This window comes from Lineus longissimus, chromosome 5 (genome assembly GCF_910592395.1).
Source record: "Lineus longissimus chromosome 5, tnLinLong1.2, whole genome shotgun sequence".
NCBI classification, from domain to species: Eukaryota; Metazoa; Nemertea; class Pilidiophora; order Heteronemertea; family Lineidae; genus Lineus; species Lineus longissimus.
The window spans coordinates 16,621,360-16,628,273 of NC_088312.1; positions in this window are offsets into that span (position 1 = coordinate 16,621,360).

Consider the following 6,914-nt stretch of genomic DNA (forward strand, 5'->3'; position numbering starts at 1 on the left):
AACGCTGTTCCCAATCAAGTGCATGAATCAAAAGACAGAAGAAGTGAATAGCGCTGCGCACAGATGACGTCAATACGGGTCCCGACTTCAGACATTTATGACGAAAACAGTGCCATCCATGTGCGTCCTGGCCGTCATTTGACGCGACGTCAGTCGTTTCACAGGCATCAAGGAGGATGTTTCTACGGACGCTGCCCCGCCATGTTTTGTCATTTCACTTGCTGTAAGCAGTTCCGATGCGCGCACTGCCTGTCGGGTAGGCGGGCCGGGACTTTGAATTAATATTAAATTTTTGTTCTGGTTGAGTTAATTTTTGGGCGTAATCCCAGTCGACCATATTTCGTGGAGTTGAGGAGACGTTTTTTTTTACTGCACTGCCGTGTTCGTTTGGTGTTGTCCTGTTTTTGTGTAGTCCTGTTTTGTGAGCGTGATGTGAATTTTATTCAAAAGGATTTTAATGGGTCGCTACAGGTGCCTTGCGGCACTGTAGTCTTCTTGAAGGACCGCGATAGGCCTATTCTGTCCAATAGGCCTCACCTTTGTAAGTAGTTTTTATGGTTGGTTTAATTCAGAACTTCAAGCACATCGTTGACGTTACGTATTTATAAAACCCAAAAAATAGTTACATAGAGAATAGATTTATATTTCGAAACGTGAAATAGTTTCATGCGTGTGATGTATTACCCTCCGTTATTAGAGGGCTGTTTTAGATTGTTGTTGACATAGAGGAGGAGGTTAGAATCATAGGCCAAGAATTGATTGGAACGTCCTGTCTAAGATACCGACACTGTGTCTATCGTGAGAGTAGTATCACCCTGGCTTTATCGAGGTTTGCTGCAACATATAGTCGATAGATGGCGCCCGTGATGTCTGGATCGCTGCGTGTATAGAGATGAGTGCTGTTAAGAGTCTCGCCTTTAGGACGTCCACTTGCTGATTAAAGATGAGAATAGTCTCGCCCTATTTACGTCCCGTTCCGTTGTTGCAGAATATATTTCCAGAACTACTCTTTGACACTAATAGTATCACCAGGCCAGCATTGACTTCGTCATCGTTTCGTTTGGTCTAGTGATAGGCTAACCCTCTGTAATTATGCAACAACCCGTTATATATATATCAATTATGTGTGTGAAGCACTACGTGCTGCTTATATTGGCTTAACGCCACAATTTACCGAACTCGACACTGATCTTAAAAATCTTGCCCTCGTCATCGTAAAAACATCCTGGCCGTCATTTGACGCGACGTCAGTCGTTTGACAGGCATCTGACATGACTGACGTCGCGCCAAATGACCACGTGGCGGCATTTGCTTGACATACGGGCACCTTTTGGTTACTATTTATAGCTACTGTGCGCATTGCTATTCAGGTGTACTATGCACATTTTCACAGCAATATACTGTAACTTCCTCTCTAAAGCGGTTGCCTCAAGGACCTCAAATGGTGGCATTTTAAGGGCATATAGGAACAGAATTGATAATGGTAACCTACCCATCACTGAAGCCGGATCTTACATACATGAGATTTCTTTATCTGCATTGGACATTTTGGCTCCTTTGCACTTATCATTTCAGCTGCAACCGGCAACGGCTTAGAGAGGAAGTTTCTGTAGAGCAGTTTTAAAGAAATCTGCCTCTTCAAGTTAATATCGAACTTGAGCTAGTTTTACCCCCATATCAATACACAGACTTTAACAAGCAGTAGAGTGTGATTTCACTCACTTTATTATGAACCAATTGTTACTATGATTGATTCAATTTAGGCATATTAGGTACATTTAAAGTCGATTGTCAAAAATTGCTAGTTCAGTTCAGGCCTGATTTGACATAACTTTGGAAGTCTTAGAAAAATAATGAATAAATCAAATTCCTATAAATCATGTATCTGTATAAACACAAACGTTGAGCCTTTAAAAGGAACTGAGGCAAAAATTGAACAAAATATCCACATTCCTAGTGTTAATGAAAAAAATTAATTTCAATGCGGTTACTTAATACTGAGTCCCAGTTAAAGATACAGGAATTCAAAGTTACAGCTTTTGACATCCGTAATCAAAAGTCCACTGCCCTTCTGGCAGTAAAAGTTACTTGTACTAAGAAGCAAAATGTGTTGATAATAAAATCAAAATTAATCTGTCACTTTTAACTTGAAGTATTTTTGTTCATGTTACAAAGAAAGATCAGCCTGAGTAATTCTGTAAAAGTCTGTTTTCATGCTCCTGATGATTCATACATAAAACAAATTTAAGTGAGACTTAAAGGAGCCTATAATATTTGATTGGGCCCAGTGTTGAACATCCCCCCCCCCGCAAAAAAGTTTATCATATCATAACCATGATAATATCCCAACACAAGGAGGGAAACAACTTAGTTTCAGTCATGATGAAGGAGACAGTTATTTCCAATAGATCATTTTTTCGACCTATCCATGGCACATTCTTCAACACTGACACCATTTGATGCGGCGAAGATGTTTCTCAGCAGCTGAACTTCAGAGAGTAGATGCCCCAAATTATCATTGAAGACGCTAAAATTATCATTCAGCTGGTCAAAGTTATCATTCAACTTGTCCAATAGATCATTCTGCTCACGGAGAAGTTCAGCATATTTCCCCTGACGTTCAGCAGAGCCCGACAAAAAATCAGATGTCTATGTCTTCTTCGACCCTTCATCCTGAGTCTGCCCTTCTGCACTTGGCCGTTTTTTTCCACTTGGACAAGATGACAAAGCCGCAAAGGGGCTTGGTGAGATGCTCCTGGCATCGCTTGAAGTAGAAGGCTGGAGCACACTATGCTGGCTGGGAGGAAGAGGTGAAATTGTGCAGAAGGTGTTGTCTTCATCTTGGAACTGTCCAGTCTCACCTGGCCTATAGGTTTGTGATGCTGTAACTATAAACTGGAGTCTCACTGCACCCCCCTGTGGAAAGTAAAGTGAGTAATATTCGTCAAATAACTCGTACAGTTCCATCGATCCCCTTAACTCAGGTTCACCATCAGTACCCAATCCTGATGTCTGCTGTTTTTTTTAATAGCATCCCGCGAAGTTACTATTTATAGCTCACAAGGTTATTTGCATAAGATATTGATGACGTTTTAGTCACGTGACAGTCGGACATCGACACTTATTTCTACGCATTTGAGCTTATTTCAAAGTCAATTATCTTTGACCCTGCATTGTTTTTAGCATGAATGATACCATAGAGTCAGAGAGAGAAATATTCAGAACAATTATGTAGTATTTCCAACACTCGGACATGTGCCAGATTGAATGTAACTGCCCTAGTTAGAACATTACGAAACCGCATGTTTGTCCGACATTGCCTGTAATTCAGCGATGGGGAAATAGAGGGCAGCAGCTGCAGTGACGTCATCTTCGCGGAATGCTATTTCTCTGTACTCCCGTCCTAGATTTCGCAATAGATTGTCAACCATTGTACCATCAATTTGCCCACTAACAGCCTGGCCAACACTCTCGTAGAAATCCTTTACTTTTCCATTCTTCCTGGCTGCTTTGAAATCTCTATGCGTTCTTAAAAGTTCATTAATTAGTTCTGTGATGTTATTCACAGTCCACCTGAATCGTTTAGATGCCATTTCGTGTGTGTATGATCTGAAACTTATCTGGAAATGAATGCATGTACAAACACATGTAGGCTTTATAGCAGTGTATGACAAGGGTGATTCCCGGAATCGCTATGGTGTAATGATTCCTGGAAATGTTTACAGGCTGCTAACACCATGTTAACAGGCTGCTAACAGCTAACAGCCTGTTTACAGGCTGCTAACAGCCTGTCAACATAATGTTAGCCAGAACTGCATGTTTGGTGGTTCAGGTTAACAGGGATGTTAACAGATCTGTAACACTAACACGTAACACATAACATACACAGAGTTCTAACCTCACCCAATGTCATGAAAAACGACCCTTTGTAAATTCCAATCACCTGCAGGACAGGTCAATTTCTCTCAATAAAGTTAATTTTGTTGACTCCTGTAATCTCTACCTTATTAAAAAAAAGACAGTGGTGTTAGTCCCAAACTGGTCATATCTATTTATTTTGACGTCTGTTTTCAGGATATTTCTCAATTACAGGCAGCATTTTGTATCCTTGCGCTGTACAACCCAGCCTAGACATACTACAGTTGTCCATGGAGAAGTCACATCCTCTCTGGCACTTCTTGTCTGTAAAGCTACCAATACAACATACTGAACTAGGGATATCTTCCGTTGCCTCCTGTAATATTTACATACCCTGGATGATTAGTTCAGTCATATTTCATCCAGCTGGCAGCTCTGCATTGGAAATTTTAGTGGTATAACGTGTTCTCTTGACCTTCAAACAGTAGTATAAAGCCGATATTTACTACTTTACACCCTCAGTCCTATGTTATTACTATAAGGTCATCCAGCTGAGCACCAGGCCCGTGGGCCTCTTGTTATCAAATGCTTTAAAAAGGTCCAGAAGCAGTGAAAGCTAAACCATTAATTAATGCACCATCGATCATCATTCCTATTCCAGCTATTTAAATAACGGTTAAAAATCTGTTTAATATTATTATAATTAAGAATCTTATCAATTTTTTTCATTTTGTGTTTTAAAAGGATAAACCCATTTGCTTTGTTGAATTGAATATTGAATAAATTATAATCAACCATGTACTTTTTTAAGGTTCTGTTTTGCATCTGAAGGCATAATATTAATCCAACTATCTCTTAATAATAAGAAAGAAGATGCGTCGGAAAATTGTTTAAAGAAATGAATGGGTAATACATGATCAAAGTGTTCATTGAATGCATCTTTACTCTGCGATTTAATCCAAGCATAGAAGAATCTATCCGAGCATTTTAAGATTGAAGAGAATATACCTGCTCTGAAGATGTTATTTCTTATTTTTTCATAAATGTAATGGTCTTCAATTTCGTCTATTTTATATTGTCTGTAACAGTACACTCCGGTATAACGTATTTACGATATCTTTCTTGCTTGTTTCCATTTATTTAGAAGGAAATTAGTATTGTAAACTACTCGTTAGACAATTTTTAATATTTATTTGTGCATCAGAAACTATGAATATATACATTTTGTAAGGGCCACTTGCACCATCTTTGGTTATTTCCAATTGTATTCCATCCTTAGTATTTTGAAGTGCCTTCCCTGAACCGTGTAAAGTGTTATCTTCTGTGGTTCTTAAATCAATCCAAAGGGCATAGTGATCATCATCGCCGTAATATTTCTCAATATTCATGTAACAATCGTGAGATTTTTTATTTCCCCACTCATGAAATGTTTTCTAATTTCATCCCACTGGTCTAATCATCTCATGCTGTTGGGAAATACTTTATTTGCTATACCTTCTATAGTCACTTTTACTTTTGAAATGTTAGGATTTTCAAACTTTTCAGAGTTCGTTTCACCATCGATATAATCAGAGATAAACAGTAACAAAATACCTTTTATTGATCTCCTAGGAAAGTTTATATTCTCATTGATTATGTAGTTGTTCTTGTTACAGAAACTGTTTTGAAATGATGTACCCAATCGAAGAAAAACGAAGTGCCACCATTGTTAAGAGTCGTTATCATTCTTGCTAACATTTCGTTTGTAATGGTATCATATTCCAAACAAATATTTTTGAGTGTATAATTCATATTAGCAGTAGTAGTGGTGACCATTATGTCTTCTTTAGGAGCCAAAGTAATTTCAAAAATAATATCTTCTTGAATAGGAAATTTATAGAATGGAGCGTGATCTGACAATAATTCATTATCTAAAGGTATTTTATACTTCTCACCGAATACTGTTTTAAGTGTCCTATCATTTGCCGTTTCACCTGTTACAAGTGCATTACTTACCCCGGATCTTAATGATCTTAATTTTTCCACCTGTATCCCTTGAAATATCCTGTTCTTTCTTTCTTCTTCACTTAGCCACAAATCTTTATAAGTGGTATACAAATTATAATTATCAATTTGAAGAATGGTCTCCGTACCCCATTTTACGGTTAACTTTGAAATTAAGCTTCTTCCCAAATTATTTACAACACAATTCGTATCATTACCCGAAATGTTAACATCAGCTGATAAGTAAACCGACCCCGGTATATTTAAAATGTATTTTCATTTAATCTTGGCATTCTTACATATTTTGTGGTGCAAATCTCTGATGATTTGTCAAACTATCTATTTTGTATCCATATCTCAATCATTCTCATTCTACCATACTACATTTAGAGAAAGGCATGATTTAGCACAGCCTACTTAGGACTCATAAAACAAAGGATTAAAATAGTATTGATTAGCAGGTTTATGATTATGGTTTAACCACTCCAAAACATGTTACCGTTTGCCATTGTTTGCATTTCTGTCTCTAAGTAACTTATGTTGTTAATAACAGGTTTTCTTGGTGAATCTAATATTATTGTGTAGCATTCAGGTTTTGGACTCAAGACTGGGAACACACATAATTGGTTTTCCCAGATTGTGATTGTGAGTGTACTTGGATATATAGTGTTATAAATTACACAGAAGTGAACAGAACTCTGCATTCAACTTATTTCTACTGCTGGTCCCTCCCATTCTCTTCCCCCCATAATATTTGGTGGAGAGCCCGGGTATAATGATTAAATTTACCACAGGTGCGACACTTTTCATTCTGAGAAGGACAAACAGATCTAAAAGAGCAAGACTTACCACATCCTTTGCACCATCTTTGGCCACCTTCTGCCATCTGCTGACTGGATCGCCCTCTTAGAATTCTAGCACCGTCTCTGTCATTGCGGCCATTGTACGGCGCCCGAATTTCCAGAATTGCTTCCGTGAGTTTGTCAATACGTTCATTGACCTGTGAAAGTTCCGGCACATTGATTGCCGACACCGATGAAGCCTCTGTCTCCTTTAGAACTTCCTCTGCCAGT